Source organism: Dendrobates tinctorius, unplaced genomic scaffold (assembly GCF_039654945.1).
Source record: "Dendrobates tinctorius isolate UK_male_01 unplaced genomic scaffold, ASM3965494v1 ptg000035l, whole genome shotgun sequence".
In the NCBI taxonomy this organism is placed as follows: Eukaryota; Metazoa; Chordata; class Amphibia; order Anura; family Dendrobatidae; genus Dendrobates; species Dendrobates tinctorius.
The window spans coordinates 54176102-54200559 of NW_027361703.1; positions in this window are offsets into that span (position 1 = coordinate 54176102).

The following is a 24458-nucleotide window of genomic DNA, read 5'->3' on the forward strand; positions in this document are numbered from 1 at the left end:
CCTTCAGATAGAGCCTGAAAACCCACCTCTTCAAGAAAGCCTGCAATGACCCTGCTACCTCCTTCTCTCTCACCACTACCGGTGATATCACCTCAACCAACACCGAAACTGCTGCAACCAACCAACCTACTGTCTCCTTCCTCACCATCCTGTAGCATGTAAGTCCGAAAGGGCAGTGTCCTCTCTCCTCTGTATCAGTCTGTCATTGTTAGTTTGCTTACTGTAAGTGATATCTGTAATTTGTATTTAACCCCTTCTCATGTACAGCACCATGGAATCAATGTTGCTATATAAATAAATAATAATAATAAAAAATAAATATTATAATTATTACTAGGAAGGGAACAACACTGGATTTTCATTTATTTTTTCTTTATTTGCTACAAGAGGTACGAGACACATGGCAATAATACGAGTCTCAGAATGACTTTTGCACTAAGGACTAAAACTTTTGTAACATAATTCTTAATGTTCAGTGAATATTTGATATCTTTTAATAGTAATTTGAAATCAGTTTTGCCTTTGAAGGTCTAAAACACAGTGACATCATTTAATACAGATTAATAGAAGTCCATTTGTAACGTTTTGCTGCAGTTATCTAGAGATGAACTTTTAAAAGGACAGCTTAGATACTTTAATTCATTATAGAAACAGAACCTCTCAAGAGATTCTCACCTGTCATGTAAAAGAATGGTGAGAAGTTAAAATTCAGAATTAATTGTAAACTTATAAAATGTAGTTCACAGTTAAATGGAGTTATAAATTAATACATAAATCAAAAATGACATTTTTTATATGTAAGTACTGTATTTAAACAGTGTCTTTAATTATTCGTTTGATATACCGCTTAGACAAGTTTCATTTGTTTGAAATAATGTAATTTGCTAACATTCTTTAGCGATTCCCACATTTAATTTAGAAAAGTTACAGAGATTTAGTACTGTTACAACAAAAACTGTTCAATCTGTAGAAAAGTGGAGATTTAAAAAACATGAGGTAAAAATGTAATGTAAAAATGTAATTTGTCGATAGGTAGCAATATTGATTCAAAGTCATATTCCAATGTGAGGATAAAACATTGCAAAATATAATTTATTTTAAATTTTATGAGCTATGATACTGTTTGGATACACAATGTTCATCATAAATGAGTACACCCCCTTTGAAAAGTAAGTTTTTAATCAATACCTCATTGATTACAAGAACAATTTCCAAACTTTTTACAAGACTGAGTTTCATATAACATTTTTTAACACATAACATGAAAGTAAGTGGAATAATATATCTTGCAGTACTAAATTTTCAGCTTGCTAAAATTAGTTAATGCCAAAGTGAACACACTGAAAATCAAAAACTGTTAAATCCTGTATTTTAAATGACATACGTGATTTTTAAGGACAGCATCAAGTTTCTAGACGTGGAACAAATAAGTTAGCGACATATTAAAATATCTATAATTTTAAATTTTTCAAAAATGAACTTTTAAAGCCTGGATGCTGTAGGAGAGTGATGCTCAACTTGTCTTTCCAGAATTCCTCATAGGTGTTTCGATTGGGTTCAGAAAAGGAGACAGATTTGGCCACTGATGTGTTTTCGATCATTGCCCTTTTGGAAATGTGCACATCTTGCAAGAATATGAACAGTTTCTATCATCTTCTCTTTCAATGTAGAGTAGTACATTTGTGATAGCAGCAATGAAATGCAGTTCCCCAGCACCTGCAGCACTCATGCAGCCCCAATATGGACACTGTCATGTTTCTTCTCCAGCATCGCAACTCAAAGGCATTAATTTTTCTTTTGTGTGTTTTTCTGAGCATCTATTGTATGTCAAAGTTTCACAGCCATATGTGGAAACACATTTGCAGTGATAAGTCTTGGCATACATCTTGGTATAAGGTGTAATCCGAGCATGCTCAAGTGCTAATAGAGCGAGCATCTTCGGCATGCTCTAATAAAATGTTTGAGTCACCAGGCAATCTCTGTATGTGTTGCGATTTTTGAACAGCCACGAGACATGCAGCCATGGCAGCTCAAATATAGTATTAGAGCAAGCCAAAGATGCTCTACCAGCACTCGAGAATTATCAGATAACACCTTATCCAAGAACGCTCACTCATCACTAATCATGAAGCATTCTGTATCTCAATATCTGGTTCATTTCTTTCATTAATGTGCTGGGGCTTTTGAATACATCTTGAAATCCTTTTGTTAGTCTTAAAAGCAACTCCCTTTTCCTAAGTTATGTTTGAGCTCACATACTTGCATGGGTAAAAGAAGAGAGAAAGAACTATCAAAGAGAGAAGCCACAGGGTGAGAAACTAATACACGTTCACAAAGGATAGACAGGGATAAATAAGGAAAGCCAAAAAAACTAGCAGAAAATGTGAAACCTTCCAGGTTCTCCATTGTAGAGAAAGGAAATGTGCTGAGGAAGAAAACTCACAGATTTGCAGCAGGAAAAACAATTGGAGCTTACCGGACAAGGTGAATACCCAGCTGAAGAGCTTGAACTCTAAACATCAATATACTTAGAAGTATAGCTAGCAAGTGAGGTAAGTGAAAGGTGAACATGTAAAGCCCATCCCAAAATGTGATAAGACAGATCCAAAAGAGAAAATGGAAAACACCTGGAGAGAAGCCAACCAAGAAAGGAAAACCAAGGCAAAAGAACCCATCATCATTGGGAAAGAGTTGAAAAGGACTGCATCTCACCAGAGAGGAAAACCGATCACACAGCAAAAGGTCACTGAATCAGTGTCAAATCCCAAAACCAAGCCATGACAGTATCCCTCCTTCTATGGGGGGCTGTTATGAAAGAGTCACCATAGGAGGCAAAAGCAGAAATACAAGCTAAGTCCAGAAAACCATAGAAGTTGGCAACTATCAGACTGCAGACCCCTGAACCTATCAACACAACTAGCAGTAGCCGTGGGGGGTTCCTACGATGCCCTAGACCCCTCGATCACAACCGGAGAAATACATAGGCCTAAAGAAAGAAAGGGGAAATCTAAACTGCCCCAGAGCAGACCCCAAAGCAAAAGGCAGCCCCCAACATATAATGACGGTGAAGAAAGATGAAAATACTAACACAGACAGAAAGATAGACTGAGCAAAGACGGGGCCCCAAAACTACCTAGATAGGAAAGGACAGGAAGGCTGCTGTCTGCAATCTGCCAAAACCCTATCAAAGACATAAGCCAACCAGCTGATGTGAAAAAGGCCCTGAAGCAGCTAGGCTTCAAAAACTGAATCAGCACTCAGGTATTTTCAGAAGACAGAGCTAAATGAATTCAGCACACCCCAGCAGGGAATGGCAGAAATCCAGAAAAAGAAAGCAAAAACAAAGTCAAAGCACAAAAGCAAAAGGCCGAGCAGCAAACTTAGCTTTGGAGGAGCAGGAATTCAGACTGGTCTCCAAGGATCCCACAGAGAAATCACCCGCAGGGCAGAAGGGCATCGGCAGCCATATATCCAGTCCATAACTCCACTCAGCCAGTCATCATCATCAGCCTCAGGTTTTTGACAATCAGGCTCACTACCTTTCTTTACCAGAAGAGGGAGTTCCTCGGGCCTCAGTAATGAAGGGGAAAATGAACTCACAACAGTACCTCCCCCTTGAGGAGGGGTCACCGAACCCTCAACTTCGCCACCAGGGCGATCAGGTGAGCCCGATGAAAGGCACGCACCAATCGTTTGGCATGAATATCAGAGGCAGAGACCCAGGAATTATCCTCCTGACCATAACCCTTCCACTTAACCAAATACTGGAGTCTCCGTCTAGCCAGATGGGAATCCAGTACTTTCTCTACCTCATACTCCATGTTACCTTCAACCAATACAGGGTCTGGAGGTGCCACCCCCAGAACAACAGGTTCAACAAACCTCTTCAACAAAGATTTATGGAACACATTATGGATTTTAAATGTGACAGGAAGAGCCAAACGAAAAGAGACCGGATTAATAATCTCCACAATCTTGTAAGGTCCAATAAATCTAGGCTTAAACTTAGGAGAAGCCACCTTCATAGCAATATTTTTTGATGATAACCACACCATATCACCAACCTTAAACTGGGGACCAATGGTCCTATGTCGGTTGGAAAACCGCTGGGCCTTCTCCTGGGAGAGAAATAACTTATCCACCACTTGGTCCCAGATCTGGTGCATTCTCTCCACCACAGTGTCAACACCTGGGCAGGCAGAGGGCTCCACCTGCCCTGAAGAAAATCGAGGATGAAACCCAAAGTTACAAAAAAAAGGTGACATCAAAGTGGCAGAACTAGCTCTATTATTCAAAGCAAATTCGGCCAAGGGCAAAAATGAAACCCAATCATCCTGAACAGCAGAAATAAAACATCTCAAATATGACTCCAAGGTCTGGTTTGTTCTCTCTGTCTGCCCATTGGTCTGAGGGTGAAAAACAGAGGAGAAGGACAACTGAATTCCCAGCCTGGAACAGAAAGTTCTCCAAAATCTAGACACAAACTGGACTCCTCTGTCAGATACAATGTTCTCAGGAATCCCGTGCAAACGAACCACCTGTTGTAAAAACAGGGGCACCAACTCAGAGGAAAACGGCAACTTAGGGAGTGGTACAAGATGAACCATCTTAGAGAACCTATCACAAATCACCCAAATAACAGTCATCCTCTGAGAGACAGGCATATCAGAGATGAAATCCATTGAAATATGGGTCCATGGCCTCTTGGGGATAGGCAAAGGCATCAACAACCCACTAGAGCGAGAACACGATTTAGACCGGGAGCACGTCCCACAGGACTGCACAAAATTCCTGACATCACGAGACAAGGAGGGCCACCAAAAAAAACGAAAGAACCACAAAGAAACTCCTAGAAAGGGCATCCGCCTTAACATTCTTAGTGCCCGGAAGAAAAGAGACCACAAAATTAAAATGCGTGAAAAACAAGGCCCACCTAGCCTGTCTAGGATTCAAGCATTTGGCTTATTCAAGATAAATCAAATTCTTGTGGTCGGTGAGGACCACAACTTGATGTCTAGCTCCCTCCAACCAATGTCTCCACTCTTCAAATGCCCATTTCATGGCCAACAATTCCCGATTCCCCACATCATAATTATGTTCAGATGGGGAGAATTTTCGAGAAAAGAAGGCACAGGGAATCATCTTAGAAGTCACCGGATCTTTTGGGGACAAAACGGCTCCTGCACCAATCTCAGAAGCATCTACCTCCACCTGAAATGGGAGTGAGACATCAGGTTGCCGTAGAACTGGAGCAGAAGTGAATCTCCGCTTAAGCTCCTTAAATGCCAAAACTGCCTCTGGAGACCAATTCACTACATCAGCACCATTTTTGGTCAGATCAGTCAGTGGTTTGACAATACCAGAAAAATTACTTATAAATTTACGGTAGAAATTAGCAAAACCCAAAAACTTCTGGAAAGCCTTCAGGAAGTGGGCTGAACCCAATCATATATGGTCTGTATCTTGGCCGGGTCCATTTCAATAGCAGACGGGGACAAAATGAATCCCAAAAATGAAATCCTCTGTAAACCAAAGAGGCACTTCGATCCCTTAACATACAGAGAATTTTCCCTCAAAATCCGGAACACAGTCCGGACATGTTCCACATGAGAATCCCAATCACTGGAAAAGATCAAAATATCATACAGATAAATGATCAAAAAGTTATCCACAAAGTCCCGGAAAATATCATTCATAAAAGATTGGAAGACAGAAGGGGCATTAGTGAGCCCAAAAGGCATCACCATGTACTCAAAATGTCCCTCCGGAGTATTAACCGCCGTCTTCCATTCATCCCCATGCTTGATGCGAATAAGATTATACGCCCCCTGAGGTCAAGCTTGGTAAACCAACAGGCACTTTTAACTCTGGAAATTAAATCAGAAATCAGGGGTCATGGGTACTGATATTTAACAGTGTTTTTGTTAAGGGAACGATAGTCAATATATGGCCTTAATTAACCATCTTTCTTGGCCACAAAAAAACCCAGCACCTAAAGGTGAAGAGGATGGTCTAATATGACCCTTCTCCAATGACTTCTTGCTATAAGATCGCATAGCATCATGTTCGGGTACCGATAAGTTGAAAAGCCGACACTTGGGAAATTTACACCCGGGCATTAACTCAATTGCACAGTCATAACTCCTATGAGGAGGCAAAGACGCAGATTCACTCTCACTAAATACGTCAGAAAAATCAGCCAAATAGTCAGGAATATCATGAGAGTGGGGAGAGGTGGAGAAAACAGGAGTGTCACTAAGAACACACTGACAACCTCAACTCACCACAGACACAGATTTCCAATCCAAAACAGGATTATGAGTTTGCAACCAAGGAAAACCCAGATCAATAGTATCATGCAAATTGTGCAACACCAAAAATGTACAATTTTCTTGGTGGTCGGGGCGACCCGCATTATCACCTGGCTCCAAAACTGGGGTTTATTCTCCGCCAAAGGAGTAGCATCAATACCCCTCAAAGGGATAGGAGTCTGCAGGGATATCATGGGAAAGCCACAAAGTTTAGCAAAGTCTAAATCCATCAGATTCAAAGCTGCTCCTGAATCTACAAAAGCCTTAGCGGAAAATGTAGGCAAGGAGCAGATCAGGGTAATTGCCAAAAGGAACTTAGGCTGTACACTGCCCACAGCAAATGTGTGAGCAAAATGTTTTTCTTGTTTAGAGCAGACAGAAATAGTATGAGAGGCGTCCCCACAGAAAAAGCACAGTTTATTACGACTTCTAAACTCCTGACATTGCGCCCTAAACAAAACCCTATCACATTGCATGGGTTCAGACGTTTGTTCAAAAGGCGGCAACACCTCTCATGTAGTTTTAAATTCATGTAAACGCCGATCAACTTGAATGGCCAATGACATAGAATTGTCAAGACCAGAGGGAACAGGAAATCCCACTATAACATCTTTTACGGTTTCTGCCAAACCCTTCCAAAAGAGAGCTGCTAGGGCATCGTCATTCCATTTAATAAGGACCGCCCACTTTTGGAATTTTTGACAATGTAACTCTGCAAAATCCCGACCCTGGTTCAATGTCAATAAGGTTTTTCAGCTTGATCAATAGCATTAGGTTCATCATACAACAACCCCAAGGCTTGAAAAAATGCGTCCACATTAGCCAGAATAGGATCTCCAGGTGTCAGAGAAAAAGCCCAATCCTGGGGATCGCCGCGCAGCAGGGAGATGACAATTTTAACCTGCTGCACAGAGCTCCCCAATGAGTTAGGTTTCAAGGCAAGAAATAGTTTACAATTATTCTTAAAATTCAAAAATTTAGACCGATCAACAGAAAACACATCAGGAGTAGGAATTTTTGGTTCAACAGCAGATGATTGAGCGAGATAGGCAGAAATTCCCCACACTTCAGCAGCGAGCTGCTCAACACGATCGGACAATTGCTTAATCTCCATTAAAGAAAAAATCCTCCTACGGCCCCCAGAGAAAAAGAGGAAAAAATATATAAAAACATTCTGACACATTTTTTTTTTTTTACAATTCTTTCCTTCTTGTGAGTACCCTAGAGTCTGCGGTTAGGCTGGTGATTCTGTTATGGTTGGGTCACCGAGGAGGATAGCCTGCCCAGGCTAAGCCACAGAAAACCAGAGAGGTTGGTAACTAAGCAGATTGCAGACCCCTGATCCTATCCACACAACTAGCAGTAGCCGTGGAGCGTGCCTATGATTATCCTAGATGCCTCGGCACAGCTGGATAGCTAATTAAGCCTAAAGCAAGAAAGGGAAAATCTAAACTGCCCCAGAGCAGACCCCAAAGGAATAGATAGCCCCCAAACATATATTGTCGGTGAGACAAGATGAAAACACAAACGCAGGCAGGAAAATAGACTGAGCAAATGATGGGGCCCACACTGACTAGACAGGACAGGAAAGGAAAGACACTGTCTGCAATCACGCAAAAAACCCTGCAAAAAAGTCCAACACGTTTACATAGTAACATAGTTATTAAGGTTGAAGGGAGACTTTAAGTCCATCTAGTTCAACCCATATCCTATCCTAACTTGCCCTAACATGTTGATCCAGAGGAAGGCAAAAAAAACCCATGTGGCAAACAGTAAGCTTCAAATTGGGGAAAAAAATTCCTTCCCGACTCCACATACGGCAATCAGACTAGCTCCCTGGATCAATGCAATATTAAGGAAACTAGTGTATATACCCTGTAATATTATACTTTTCAAGAAAGGCATCCAGTCCCTTCTTAAATTTTTGTAGGGAATCACTCATTACAACATCATATGGCAAAGAGTTCCATAGTCTCACTGCTCTTACAGTAAACAATCCGCATCTGTGAGTATGCCCCCTTGTCCCTGTCACTGGTCTAAGAGTAAGGCTAAGTGCACACGTACCGGAACTCTCGCGGAAATTACCGCGAGAATTCCGGAATTCCAGTCCGCGGGAAAATCGCATTTTAAATTCCCGCTATTTTCCTGCGGAAAAACTAGCATTTTGCAAGCGTAATTAGCTTTCCAAATGCTAGCGTTTTCCAAGCGATCTGTAACATCGCTTGGAGAACTGATTGACAGGTTGGTCACACTCGTCAAACATAGTGTTTGACGAGTGTGACCAACTTTTTACTACTGAGGCCGCCTATGCGGCATCAATAGTAAAAGATAGAATGTAAAAAAAAACAAAAAAACGGTGTTATTCTCACCCTCCGACGTCCCGCGCATCCGTTCCCAGTAATCCTTTGCGAAAATGCCTGCGATGACGTCAGTTCTCGCGGGATCGCGACGTCTCGCGGTCATTCGCGATGACCGCGAGACTTCGTGATCCCGCGAGAAGGGACGTCATCGCGAGCATTTTCGCAAAGGACTACTGGGAACGAGAGCGTGAAGAGAAGCGGGAAGACTGCGCGGGACGTCGGAGGGTGAGAATAACAATATTTTTTATTTTAAATTCTATTTTTTACAGGGATATGGTACCCAGAGCCTGGAGGACAGTCTCCTCTCCTCCGGACCATGGGTACCATCCGCAATTGTTCTGCTTACTTTTCGCATGGTGTGCACAGCCACATGCGGGAAATAAGCGGAACAATGCATTCCTATGGGTGCGGGATCGCCGCGATTCCGCAAATTAATGAGCATGCTGCGGTTTTTACCGCGAAGCGATTCCGCCGCGGTAAAAACCGCAGCATTAGCACAGCATTGCGGAATCCCATAGGAATGCATGGGATGCTTATTTTTCGCGTTTTCGCAGCAAAATCGCGCGGTTAAAACCGCCGCGGAAACGCGAAAAAAAGCCACGTGTGAACTCAGCCTTAAAAGATCATTAGAAAGGTCTTGGTATTGTCCCCGCATATATTTATACATTGAAATAAGATCACCCCTAAGCCTTCGATTCTCCAAACTAAATAACCCCAAGTGTAATAACCTGTCTTGGTATTGCAGACTCTCTAGTTCCCTAAAAACCTTGGTCGCTCTTCTCTGCACCCGCTTCAGGTCAGCTATGTCTTTCTTATACACCGGAGACCAGAACTGTACACAGTATTCTAAGTGTGGTCGCACTAGTGACTTACATAGAGGTAAAATTATGTTCTCCTCACGAGCATCTGTGCCTCTTTTAATGCATCCCATTATTTTATTTGCCTTTGCAGCAGCTGCCTGACACTGGCCACTAAATGTGAGTTTGTCGTTCACCCATACACCCAGGTCTTTTTCAGTGACTGTTTTGCCCAGTATTTTACAATTAAGCACATAATTATACATCTTGTTCATTCTACCCAAGTGCATGACCTTACATTTATCCCCATTAAAGCTCATTTGCCATTTATCAGCCCAAGCTTCGGGTTTACATAAATCCTCCTGTAATATAAAATTGTCCTCCTCTGTATTAATTACCCTGCAGAGTTTAGTGTCATCTGCAAATATTGAAATTCTACTCTCTATGCCCCCTACAAGGTCATTAATAAATATGTTAAAAAGAAGCCGGCCCAAAACTGACCCTTGTGGTACCCCACTGCTAACCGTGACCCAGTCCGAGTGTGCTCCATTAATAACCACCCTTTGTTTCCTATCCCTGAGCCAGCTCTTAACCCACCTACACATATTTTCCCCTATCCCCATTGTTCTCATTTTATGTATCAACCTTTTGTGTGGCACCGTATCAAAAGCTTTTGAAAAGTCCATGCACACCACGTCCACTGCATTCCCTTGGTCCAGTCTGGAACTTACCTCTTCATAAAAGCTTATCAGATTAGTCTGACAGGAACGGTCCCTTGTAAACCCATGTTGATATTGGGTCATAAGGTTATTCTTCTCCAGATACTCCAGTATAGTATCTCTTAGAAAACCCTCCAGGATTTTACCCACAGTTGAGGTTAAACTTACTGGCCTATAATTTCCAAGTTCAGTTTTTGTCCCCTTTTTGAATATTGGCACCACATTTGCTATACGCCAGTCCTGTGGTACAGACCCTGTCTGATGCAAAAAATACTGAAGTCACATGACTTTGCCCACTACATCAGCACTCTGGTATATTCTGAAAGCAGAGCAAAGAGAGGCCAATCTAATAAGGGACAAAAACAAAGTGGCACAAGCAGTAACATATGGACGGTGATTCAGCACAGCCCCAGCCAGAGCTGGCTGACCCACACAAAACTGAGATAGACAAAACCAGATCAAAAGTAAACAGAATAGCAAATGAACACTTAGCTGAACATGCAGGGACTGAGCTGGACACCAAGACCTCAGGTGGCAGGAAGAAAGTCACCAGCAGGGATAGAGGGAGTCGGCTGTCTTAAATCCCAGTCTGAAACCCCAGATCTCCAATTGTCATCCTCATTATCAGGTGGCAAGCCACTGTTAATCAGATCAGCTCCATTACCTCCAGTAACCACCAGAGGGAGCCCAGAAAGAGAACTCGCAACCCCTCTGTCAATTTGACCAGCTCCACTACCTTCAGTAATAACAAGAGGGAGGCCAGAAAGCGAATTCACAACAATAACCCATCCTTTAAAGAAGACACTGAAGATGACACCTGACCTGCCTGGAACCGAGAACACACTCTACCTCATTCTTCTGTTCCCATTCCTAATCCACCTCAATTATGTCTTGAGGACCAGGTTGTAACAACCCTGCCGGCATCACTGCATGGCCTCCCATCCCCCACACAACAACTTACTCACTGCTCCAGGTTTTGCTGTGTATTCTGTCTGCTGCCGGCTTCATGCTGTGTGCCTCTTGCTTCCTGCCTGCTGTCTGCATACTTCCTGGCTGTGTGCACAGGGGGGCAGTGCCAGAACTCTCTGGTTCTTATTGAATCAGGGTGCACCTGTCTAATGTGTCCCTGACCAATTACCAAGAGGCCTCTAGTATTTAGGGCAGCTCCACCCAATGGAACCTGCCTGTGCAATGTGTTAACTCAGTTAGTGTCTTGCTACTGAGTCACCAGGCCCTGTTCTGTGCTTCACCTCAGTTTTGGACCCAGGTGGTAATGCGGGTCGCCCCAGACCATCAAGAAAATTGCAGATTTTTGGTGTTGCATAATTTGCATGATACCATCGTTCTGGGGTTCCCCTGGTTGCAAATCCATAATCCAGTTTTGGATTGGAAATCTGTGCCTGTGGTGAGTTGGGGTTGTCGGTGTGCTCTTGGTGACACTCCTGTTTTCTCCACCTCTCCCCAGTCACATGAGGTTCCTGACTATTTGGCTGATTTTTATGATGTGTTTAGTGAGAGTAAGTCTGCGTCTTTGCCTCCTCATAGGAGTTATGACTGTGCAATTGAGCTGAGTCCGGGGTGCAAATTTCCCAAGGGTCGACTTTTTAATTTATCTGTACCCGAACATGAGGCTATGCGTTCTTATATTAAGGAGTCGTTGGAGAAGGGTCATATTAGACCATCCTCTTCACCCTTGGGTGCTGGCATTTTTTTTGTGGCCAAGAAGGATGGTTCATTAAGGCCCTGTATTGACTATCGCTCCCTTAACAAAATTACTGTTAAATATCAGTATCCGTTACCCCTGATTTCTGACCTATTTTCTAGAGTTGAAGGTGCTTGCTGGTTTACCAACCTTGACCTCAGGGGGGCATATAATCTTATTCGCATTTAGCATGGGGATGAATGGAAGACGGCGTTTAATACTCCGGAGGGACATTTTGAGTACCTGGTGATGCCTTTTGGGCTCACTAACGCCCCTTCTGTCTTCCAGTGCTTCATGAATGATATTTTCCGGGACTTTGTGGATAAGTTTCTGATCATATATTTGGATGATATTTTGATCTTTTCCAGGGATTGGGACTCTCATGCGGAACATGTTCGGACTGTGTTCTGGATTTTGAGGGAAAACTCCCTGTATGTTAAGGGATCGAAATGTCTTTTTGGTGTACAGAGGATTTCATTTATGGGATTTATTTTGTCTCCATCAACTATTGAAATGGACCCGGCCAAGGTACAGGCCATTTATGATTGGGTTCAGCCCACTTCTTTGAAGGCTCTTCAGAATTTTTGGGGGTTTGCTAATTTTTATCGTAAGTTTATAGCCAATTTTTCTGTTATTGCCAAACCATTGACTGATTTGACTAAGAAGGGCACTGATTTGCTGAATTGGTCTCCAGAGGCTGTTTCTTCTTTTCAGGAGCTGAAGCGGAGGTTCACTTCTTCTCCGGTTTTGCGACAACCCGATGTCTCACTTCCATTTCAGCTGGAGGTGGATGCTTCAGAGACTGGTGCAGGAGCTGTTTTGTCCCAAAAGGATCCTGTAACATCTAAAATGAACCCCTGTGCCTTCTTTTCCCGAAAATGCTCTCCTTCGGAACACAACTATGATGTGGGGAATCGAGAACTGTTGGCCATGAAGTGGGTATTTGAGGAGTGGAGACATTGGTTGGAGGGAGCTAGACATCAAGTTGTGGTCCTCACTGACCACAAGAATTTGATCTACCTTGAGTCGGCTAAAGGCTTGAATCCGAGACAGGCCAGGTGGGCCTTGTTTTTCACACGTTTTGATTTTGTGGTCTCCTTTCTTCCGGGCACTAAGAACGTTAAGGCTGATGCCCTCTCTAGGAGTTTTTTGGCTGATTCTCCTATTGTGACCAAGCCTGCTACCATCTTAGGTGAGGGGGTGGTTCTTTCTGCCATCTCGCACGATTTGAGACGTGCTCTGGAGAAGTTTCAGGAGGATAAGCCTGAGCGTTGTCCCAGTGGTAGGTTGTATGTTCCTGACCAGTGGAGGTTCATTGCTCCGCATTGGCTGGTCATCTAGGTATTTTTGGTACTAGAGATTTAGTGAGTCGGTCTTTTTGGTGGCCTGCCTTGTCTTGTGATGTCAGAAATTTTGTGCAGTCCTGTGGGACTTGCTCCCGATCTAAGCCTTATTCTCGTTCTAGTGGGTTGTTGATGCCCTTGCCGGTGCCCAGGAGGCCATGGACCCATATTTCAATGGATTTTATTTCTGATCTGCCTGTCTCTCAGAGGATGACTGTTATCTGGGTGATTTGTGATACATTCTCTAAGATGGTCCATCTTGTACCACTCCCTAAGTTGCCATCTTCCTCAGAGTTGGTGCCCTTGATTTTGCAACAGGTGGTTCGCTTGCACGGGATTCCTGAGAACATTGTATCGGACAGAGGAGTTCAGTTTGTCTCTAGATTCTGGAGGACCTTTTGTTCCAAGTTGGGAATTCAGTTGTCCTTCTCCTCTGCATTTCACCCTCAGACCAATGGGCAGACGGAGAGAACAAACCAGACTTTGGAGGCTTATTTGAGATGTTTTATATCTGCTGATCAGGATGATTGGGATTGGGTCTCATTTTTACCCTTGGCCGAATTTGCTTTAAATAATAGAGCTAGTTCTGCCACTTTGATGTCACCCTTTTTCTGTAACTTTGGGTTTCATCCTCGATTTTCTTCAGGGCAGGTGGAGTCTTCTGCCTGTCCAGGGGTTCACACTATGGTGGAAAGAATGCAGCAGATTTGGGACCAAGTGGTGGATAAGTTGTCTCTTTCCCAGGAAAAGGCCCAGCGGTTTTCTAACCGGCATAGGACCATTGGTCCCCGGTTTAAGGTGGGTGATATGGTCTGGTTGTCATCAAAGAATATCTCTATGAAAGTGGCTTCTCCAAAGTTTAAACCTAGATTTATTGGATCTTACAAGATTTTGGAGATTATTAATCTGGTCTCTTTTCGGATGGCTCTTCCTGTCACATTTAAAATTCATAATGTGTTTCATAAGTCCTTGTTGAAGAGGTTTGTTGAACCAGTGGTTCCTATGGCGGCACCTCCTGACCCTGTGTTGGTTGAAGGTAACATGGAATATTAGGTAGAGAAGATACTGGATTGCCGTCTGGCTAGACGGAGACTCCAGTATTTGGTTAAATGGAAGGGTTATGGTCAGGAGGATAATTCCTGGGTCTCTGCCTCTGATATTCATGCCGAAAGATTGGTGCGTGCGTTTCATCGGGCTCATCCTGATCGGCCTGGTGGCTTGGATGAGGGTTCGGTGACCCCTCCTCAAGGGGGAGGTACTGTTGTGAGTGCATCTGTTCATTCACCTTTTGTGTCCGAGGATCTCCCTCTTCTGGTGAAGGAAGGTAGTGAGGCTGATTTGGATGAAGGAAACCAAACACCTGATCAGGTGGATTGTGACTGGGTAACGGGAACTTCAGACTGGATATAAGGCAGCCGATGCCCTTATGAGTGGCTGGTGATTTCTCTGCTGGATTCTTGGAGACCAGTCTGATTCCTGCTTCCCAAAGATAAGTTTTTGCTCTGCTATTGAACTTATTAGTTTTGGTTTTGTTTACCTTGTTTTCTGAGTTCAGCCATCCCCGGCTGAGGGTGTGCTGGATTCTTTTTCCTTGATCAGTGTTCTCTTTTGCTCTGCTTTCAGAATATTCTGAGTGCTGATATGTGTTTTAGGCACTACCAGCAGATGCACCACCACCACCATCAGTAACAGGTGGCCCCCCCATGCCCACGTCTGCGTCCTCTTCCACCATACTTCCTCATGTTTTGGAAAATGGACCCAAAATACCAGCAGATATACAGTTGTGGTCAAAAGTATTGACACCCCTGCAATTTTGTCAGATAATACTGAGTTTCTTCCTGAAAATTATTGCAAACACAAATTCTTTGTTATTATTATCTTCATTTAATTTGTCTTAAATGAAAAAACACAAAAAGAATTGTCCTAAAGCCAAATTGGATATAATTCCACACCAAACATAAAAAAGAAGGTGGACAAAAGTATTGGCACTGTTTGAAAAATCATATGATGCTTCTCTAATTTGTGTAACTAACAGCACCTGTAACTTACCTGTGGCACCTAACAGGTGTTGGCAATAACTAAATCACACTTGCAGCCAGTTGACATGGATTAAAGTTGACTCAACCTCTGTCCTGTGTCCCTGTGTGTACCACATTGAGCATGGAGAAAAGAAAGAAGACCAAAGAACTGTCTGAGGACTTGAGAAACCAAATTGTGAGGAAGCATGAGCAATCTCAAGGCTTCAAGTCCATCTCCAAAGACCTGAATGTTCCTGTGTCTATTGTGCGCAGTGTCATCAAGAAGTTTAAAGCCCGTGGCACTGTAGCTAACCTCCCTAGATGTGGACGGAAAAGAAAAATTGACAAGAGATTTCAACGCAAGATTGTGCGGATGTTGGATAAAGAACCTCGACTAACATCCAAACAAGTTCAAGCGGCCCTGCAGTCCGAGGGTACAACAGTGTCAACCCGTAATATCCGTCGGCATCTGAATGAAAAGGGACTGTATGGTAGGAGACCCAGGAAGACCCCACTTCTTACCCCGAGACATAAAAAAGCCAGGCTGGAGTTTGCCAAAATTTACCTGAAAAAGCCTAAAACATTTTGGAAGAATGTTCTCTGGTCAGATGAGACAAAATTAGAGCTTTTTGGGCAAAGGCATCAACATGGGTTTACAAGAGACCGTTCCTGTCAGACTAATCTGATAAGCTTTTATGAAGAGGTAAGTTCCGGACTGGACCAAGGGAATGCAGTGGACGTGGTGTACATGGACTTTTCAAAAGCTTTTGACACGGTACCACACAAAAGGTTGATACATAAAATGAGAACAATGGGGATAGCGGAAAATATGTGTAGGTGGGTTAAGAGCTGGCTCAGGGATAGGAAACAAAGGGTGGTTATTAATGGAGCACACTCGGACTGGGTCACGGTTAGCAGTGGGGTACCACAAGGGTCAGTTTTGGGCCCGCTTCTTTTTAACATATTTATTAATGACCTTGTAGGGGGCATAGAGAGTAGAATTTCAATATTTGCAGATGACACTAAACTCTGCAGGGTAATTAATACAGAGGAGGACAATTTTATATTACAGGAGGATTTATGTAAACTAGAAGCTTGGGCTGATAAATGGCAAATGAGCTTTAATTGGGAAAAATGTAAGGTCATGCACTTGGATAGAACGAACAAGTTGTACAGTATAATTATGTGCTTAATTGTAAAACACTGGGCAAAACAGTCACTGAAAAAGACCTGGGTGTATGGGTGGACGACAAACTCACATTTAGTGGCCAGAGTCAAGCAGCTGCTGCAAAGGCAAATAAAATAATGGGATGCATTAAAGGAGGCATAGATGCTCATGAGGAGAACATAATTTTACCTCTATATAAGTCACTAGTGCGACCACACTTAGAATACTGTGTACAGTTCTGGTCTCCGGTGTATAAGAAAGACATAGCTGAACTGGAGCGGGTGCAGAGAAGAGCGACCAAGGTTATTAGGGAACTAGGGGGTCTGCAATACCAAGACAGGTTATTACACTTGGGGTTATTTAGTTTGGAGAATCTAAGGCTTAGGGGTGATCTTATTACAATGTATAAATATATGCGGGGACAATACAAAGACCTTTCTAATGATCTTTTTACTCTTAGACCTGTGACGGGGACAAGGGGGCATCCTCTACGTCTGGAGGAAAGAAGGTTTAAGCATACTCACAGACGCGGATTCTTTACTGTAAGAGCAGTGAGACTATGGAACTCTCTGCCATATGATGTTGTAATGAGTGATTCACTACTAAAATTTAAGAAGGGACTGGATGCCTTTCTTGAAAAGTATAATATTACAGGGTATATACACTAGTCTCCTTAATATTGCGTTGATCCAGGGAGCTAGTCTGATTGCCGTATGTGGAGTCGGGAAGGAATTTTTTTCCCCAATGTGAAGCTTACTGTTGCCACATGGGTTTTTTTTGCCTTCCTCTGGATCAACATGTTAGGGCAAGTTAGGATAGGATATGGGTTGAACTAGATGGACTTAAAGTCTCCCTTCAACCTTAATAACTATGTTACTATGTTACTATGTTACTAACATGGAGTTTACAGGAGAAAAAAAGAGGCATTCAAAGAAAAAAACACAGTCCCTACAGTCAAACATGGCGGAGGTTCCCTGATGTTTCGGGGTTGCTTTGCTGCCTCTGGCACTGGACTGCTTGACCGTGTGCATGGCATTATGAAGTCTGAAGAATGCCAACAAATTTTGCAGCATAATGTAGGGCCCAGTGTGAGAAAGCTGGGTCTCCCTCAGAGGTCATGGGTCTTCCAGCAGGGGAAGGTGGGACAAAATCCTTTGAAACCCATGCATGATTCATTTTAATGAAGGTTAGATCATCAACATTTTGGGCCGACAGACGGGTCCTTTTTTCTGTCAGGATTGATCCAGCAGCACTGAAGACTCTTTCAGCTAACATACTAGCAGCAGGGCAAGCGAGCTCCTGTAAGGCATATTGTGCCAATTCAGGCCAGGTGTCCAGTTTAGAGGCCCAATAGTCAAAAGGGAATGACCTGTGAGGGAGAACATCGATATGGGAGGAAAAGTAGTTTGTAACGATAGTTGACAACTGCTGTCTCCTGAAAAAAGAAGAAAAAAGAGACACAGGATAACATGCACACAACAGCAGAATGTCCATGTGATAAAAGGCTTTTATTGACAAACAATAGCCAGGAAGATCCAAGTGTACAATAAAAACAATTAAAAACCACAAATAGAACAAAAGTAGGCAGATAGAGAAATCATGCAGTATACAGAAAAATAAATAATTATATCATTAAATATTTCAAATATGCATTCACAACAATGCCCTCTATCACCATACAATATGCATAGAATGTTTAGTATTAATATATGGACAAATTGCAACAGTAAAATCTAATCAGCCTAATGGTCACTTAGATAATGAGAAAAATACACAAATAATGAAAAATGGTAGATATATGAACAATCCAAATGATTACCATGCAAGTCCATAGATGAGGGAAGGCAATTGCTGGATCACATAAAAATCACCCAAGTATACTCACACTGCCCACAATACCCAATGCGTGTCGCTGCTTGCCTACAGCTTCGTCAGGGGAAGAACTGCTGTCTCCTGTCACTTTTAATCGATGCAGTATTACCAGTTGTGTGAGTAGTACTAGAGAAATCAGTCCACAACATGGTCATGAAACCCCTGTCTCCAACGCCACTTTGGCTGTGTGAACCACGTACACCTCTTCCATTGTGCCCACTATGGCTCATGGGAGAACCAGCACCACTGCTGAGTTCTGGGAAAGCCTCAAACAAACGGTTTACCAGAGTTGCTTGTTTGTTAGCCAATATTATCTCTAGGTTCTCCTGTGGCATGATGTTGTGTAATTTGCCTTTGTAGCGTGGATCAAGGATGCTGGCTAGCCAGTAGTCATCATCCTTCATCATTTTGGCAATGCGGGGGTCCCTTTTTAGGATCCGCAAGGCATAGTCGCACATGTGGGCCAATGTTCCAGGTGTCAATAATGCACTGCCACTGCTGTGTGGAGGAGCACTTTCTGGCAAATCCACATCCTTACAGTCACGCACAAATCCTGGACCTGACCTTGGAGCGCCAACATTTTCTCTTGCCCCCTGAGAAACATTCTCCTGCCCAAAATAATCATCCCCCTCATCCTCCTTCTCCCCTTCCTCTTCTTCCTCCACCTCGTCCAGGACAGTTCCCTGACCAGACAATGGCTGACTGACAGAAAGGCTTCCCTTCACCTCCTCCGCGGTGTGTCTGTTGTCACCCAAAGACATCATCTTTAACACAGCCTGCTGAGGCTTACCACTAGCTGTTCGATAGTGGGACACCTCGTGTGCAACACTGCCAGCTGCGGATGGAGTGCTCGTGTGACTGCGCTCTGTGGACGAGCTTTCGCTTATGGAGGATGGTCGAAAGCCTACAGCCAACTGTTTCCTATACCGTGGGCTAGGCAGCACTGTTCCACCACCGCTGTCCCCTGTGGAGCCTGCATCCACCACATTAACCCATTGCACAGTGATGGACACGTAACGGCCCTGGCCATGCCTACTGGACCATGCATCTGTTGTGAGGTGCGCCTTTCCACTCACTGATTGCTTGAGTGCATGAACAATGCGGTCTTTCACATGCAGGTGGAGGGCTGGGATGGCTTTTTGAGAAAAGAAGCGCCGACTGGGTAGGTCATAGCGTGGGACTGCGTAGGCCATGAGCTCGCGGAAAGCTTCGCTTTCAACCAAACGGTAGGGCATCATCTCTAATGAGATTAGTTTGGCAATGTAGGCATTCAAACACAGTGTACGCGGATGAGAGGATGAACACTTTCTTGTCCTACTCAGAGTGTCTGGTAGGGTGAGCTGGACAGGAGAGCTACATATGGGGGAAGTAGCGGTGGACCGGCTGGAGAGAGAGAGGGGTGTTGTGAGCTCATCTGTTCATTCACCTTTTGTGTCCGAGGATCTCCCTCTTCTGGTGAAGGAAGGTAGTGAGGCTGATTTGGATGAAAGAAACCAAACACCTGATCAGGTGGATTGTGACTGGGTAACGGGAACTTCAGACTGGATATAAGGCAGCCGACGCCCTTATGAGTGGCTGGTGATTTCTCTGCTGGATTCTTGGAGACCAGTCTGATTCCTGCTTCCCAAAGATAAGTTTTTGCTCTGCTATTGAACTTATTAGTTTTGGTTTTATTTTCCTTGTTTTCTGAGTTCAGCTATCCCCGGCTGGGGGTGTGCTGGATTCTTTTTCCTTGATCAGTGTTCTCTTTTGCTCTGCTTTCAGAATATTCTGAGTGCTGATATAGGGCTTTAAGTCTAGTGACTTCAGGGTCCTTTTTGCTTATCAGTTGTGTTGGTAATATTTTTAGCAGGGTTTTCTCGGATTGCAGACAGCAGCTTTTCTGTCCTGTCCTTTTTAGTAGCTTGGGCCCCATCGCTTGCTCAACCTATCTTTCTATCTGTGTTAGTGTTTTCATCTTGCTTCACCATCATTATATGTTGGGGGCTGCCTATTGCTCTGGGGTCTGCTCTGGGGCAGTCAGTTTTTCCCTTTTTTCTCTTTAGGCTTATGTAGATCTCCGGCTGTGACGCGGTGTCTAGGATCACCGTAGGAACACTCCACGGCTACTGATAGTTGTGTGATAGGATTAGGGGTCTGCAATCCGCTAGCTTCCAACCTCTCTGATTTTCTGGGCTGAGCTTGTGTTTTGCTTTTTCCTCCTCGGTGACTCAATCATAACAGAGGGGGTTGTTGATGGTATTGGTGGTGATTGCCTAGATTCAGTGTTGTGTTGCAAAACCATTGTGATTCCCTGAGTGCTTTAGCCTTGCGATGACACATCAACATTTAGTGCTGGTGGTGTGCTTAACGGTGGCGGTGGTCTTACAGTGGGGGAAGCGATGGAGCGTTGCTGGCTACCTTCAGTCGGAGCAGGTGCACATGTGCTACCTGAGGTTTTGTAGTCCATCCACGCTTGCAAGTGCATGTTGGTTAAATGTCTAAGCGTGCAACTGGTATTCAAATTTCTGAGTTGTTTACCTCGGCTAAAGGTCCTTCCACACTTCTTACAGGTAGCCTTTGCCTAATCAGTAGGATTTTGGACAAAGAAGTGCCACACTGCACTCTTCCTGCTATGGTATACATTTTCTTTCCTTGCATGCTGTGCTAAGTTGACCGTCTGGCCAAGCTGTCCTGCAACTCTTTTAGTTTTTGATCCACGTTTTTGGACAGCTACAGGCCAGCCAGATAACCGCTGCTGCGATGTCAATGCCTGCTGCGGATCCTTCTCCTTATCTAAACTATTGCCAGTGCCACCCTCCTCCCCCAATGGATGCCAATCCAGGTCAAGAACGGGGTCATCCATCACCTCCTCTTCAAAGTCATCTGTACCTTCCTCTTTACCTTCCCTTGTGTCACCGTGTAAGGTGGTATAGTATGTGGGAAGGGGCACCTGAGTTTCATCAGGGTCAGATTCTGGCTCAATAGACTGCGAGGGCAATGTAGTGCTCTGGGTCAATGTACCAGCAGAATCATCTAGCAGTGGCTGTGCATCAGTGCATTCCATGTCAGATTCATCTTGGACTTGGGAATTCAAAATTTGACTGGATAACCCAGGCATGGTATGTGCAAAGAGCTCCATGGAGTAATCTGAAGTGTGGGCTGCCAGATGCTTATCTTTTGGTGAGGGTGAAGGACACAAGGAAAGATGTTTTTCCTGACCAGGACCCTGCACTGACGACTCCGTGCTTGCAGGTTTCGAATATTCAGAAGAGGAGGCAATAGAGCTGTTGGCTGTTTTGGCAATGTACGCCAAAACCTGTTCCTGATGCTCCGGCTTTAAAAGCGGTTTTCCTACTCCAAGAAAAGGGAACCTTACAGGCCTTCTTGGGCCAGACGATGACGCAGACTCAACACCTCCTGCCTTAGCTGCTATTGTGCTTTTGCCAGAACCAGCCGATGCACCACCACCATCAGTACCAGACACGCCCCCCTGCCCATGTCCGCAGCCTCTTCCACCATACTTCCTCATGTTTGGGAAAATGTACCAAAAATACCAGCAGAGAGATGGTACTGTATGAGGAGCGTCCAGCTGTGTAAGGGGGTATTAAAAAAATTAAATCTACATATATATTTTGTTAGTCACAGACGCTCTCCCAGTATGTATTTGACTGTAATCCAACAAGCAGATATACGGTATTGTATCAGAATTGTACAGCTGTATACGTTTTTTGTGTAACTATGTCCGTATATGTATTTACAGAGTGTCACACACATACTCTGACTCTGTATAGATGTGACTGTAATGCGAACAGCAGATATACAATACTGTTTGAGAATCGGACAGCTCAATACGGTGTATGGAGAAATGGAAATGTCCGCATATGAATTTACTGAGTGTCACACACACATGCTGACTCTGTATAGATGTGACTGTAATGCGAACAGCAGATATACAATACTGTTTGAGAATCAGACAGCTCAATACGGTGTATGGAGAAATGGAAATGTCCGTATATCTATTTACGGAGTGTCACACACACACGCTGACTCTGTATAGATGTGACTGTAATGCGAATGGCAGATATACAATACTGTTTGAGAATCGGACAGCTCTATACAGTGTCTGTATGGAAAATTTTAAATCTCCGTCTATTTTTATACGGAGTGACGCACGCTGTCTCTGTATAGTTTTGACCGTAATCAAACAGCAGATATACGAAACTGTTTGAAAACCAGACAGCTCTATACGGTGTAGGTCTGGAAAAATGGAAAATCTCCTCTTTTTGTTTTTACAGAGTCACACACAGATATCTTGAATTTGTCTGTGATACCAGCCAGTACACGGTAGTGTGTGAGGAACGTACACCACTATACGGTGTATGTATGGAAAATTTTAAATCTCTGTCTATTTTTATACGGAGTGAAACATGCTGTCTCTGTATAGTTTTGACCGTAATCAAACAGCAGATATACGAAACTGTGTGAAAAGCGAACAGCTCTATACAGTGTAGGTCTGGAAAAATGGAACATCTCCTCTGTTTGTTTTTCCAGAGTCACACACAGATAGCTTGTAGTTGTCCGTGATACCAGCCCACACACGGTAGTGTGTGAGGAGCGTACACCGCTATACGGTGTGTAAAAAATGAATGCTCGGTAACTGACCAGAACAAAATAATAAAAGTTGGAGTGCTTTGGAAAAAGCAGTTTGAACAGCAGTGTGCACACAGTAATGCAGCTATCAGGTAGCCTTAAAAGGCAGCCTAATCACCACCAGCGCTGCTGCACACAACAAAAATCCTCCCCTTTCACTGCACACTAACCATACAGTGAAAAGCGCTATCAGCAGAAGCTATTTTTTCTTCTTCCCTGCCTAACGCTCTCTCTATTCAGAATCAGCAGCAGCACCTCTCCCTATTCTAAGATCGGCAGAAGTAAGATGGCGGTCTGCGGTCATGGCCTTTTATAGCCACTGTGATGCCACACAATGCCAGCCAATCACTTCAATGCCCTTCTCTAAGATGGTGGTGGCCGCTGTCCATGTCATCGCGTTGCCCACAGTGTGCGTCCTCCATCATTGGCTGAGAAAAGGCGCTGGAAGCATTATTTGAAATGCGACTTTGGCGCTCGGGTCGGTGACCTCATGGCCGACCTCACGCTATGGTCGGGTTTCGATCGGCGAAACCCGGCTTTAGCTAAAGTCGGCGACTTTTGAATTTGACCGACCTGTTTTGCTCAACTCTACTAATCATGCTTTTTTCATTAGTTTGTAAAATTTTTAATGCTTCTTTCTGTTATCTATAAGGATGTTCAACTGACATATTGGTTTCAGAATGATTTTAAAATTCAAAATGTTGACCTACTGAAATGTATGTTCAGTAAATGCACTCAATACTTGTTTGGGGCTCCTTTTGCATCAATTACTGCATAAATGAGATGTGGCATGGAGGCGATTAGCCTGTGGCACTGCTGAGGTGTTATGAAAACCCAGGTTACTATGATAGCAGCCTTTAGCTCGTCTGCATTGTTGGGTCTGGTGTCTCTCATCTTCCTCTTGACAATGCTCCATAGATTCTCTATGGGGTTAAGGTCAGGTGAGTTTGCTGGCCAATCAAGCACAGTGATACTGATGTTTTTAAACCACTCAACTTTCCATTAATATACTTGGATATAGCACTCTGTGAACAGCCAGCTTCTTTAGTAATGACCTTTTGTAGCTTACCCTCCTTGTGGAGTGCGTGAATGACTGCCTTCTGGGCATCTGTCAAGTCAGCAGTCTTCCCCATGATTTTGGAGCCTACTGAAACAGACTAAGGGACCTTTTTAAGTGCTTAGGAAGCCTTTGCAGGTGTTTTTGTTAATTATTCTAATTTACTGAGATAATGACTTTTGGGTTTTCATTGGCTGTAAGCCATAATCATCAACATTAACATAAATAAATGTTCACTCTGGTTGTAATGACTCTATATAATATATGAATTTCACTTTTTGTATTGAATAACTGAAATAAAATATCTTTTTGATTGTATTCTAATTTTGTGAGAAGCACCTGTATTTTAAAAATCACAAAATAATAAAAATAAAATCAAAATATACTGTACCAATAAATAAATAATTTTAAGAAAAAAACACAAAAAAGACATATGGTTGGTATCGCCACATCCTGAGCAACCCTACCTATAAAACTGT